Below are 257 nucleotides of genomic sequence, written 5' to 3'. Positions count from 1 at the left end.
CCATGCCAAATTCATCCGCCCCTTTTATATCATTAATTTGGTGTTTAGTATTTTATATATATATACATCATAAGAGTATTCACGTGATATAACGAGATGTATCTTGATTTTAATGTTTTATTTTATTTTGTCTCTATCGATATTATAATATAATTTTATGTGATATCGAAAAACGATAATATTTTTATTTTTTTAATAAAATATAAATTTGAAAGTATTATAAAAAATTTAAATATATATATATATATATATTGATT

This window comes from Cynara cardunculus (genome assembly GCF_001531365.2).
Source record: "Cynara cardunculus var. scolymus isolate 2C chromosome LG 4, CcrdV1, whole genome shotgun sequence".
Lineage (NCBI taxonomy): Eukaryota > Viridiplantae > Streptophyta > Magnoliopsida > Asterales > Asteraceae > Cynara > Cynara cardunculus.
Note: the sequence above shows the minus strand (reverse complement) of the source record.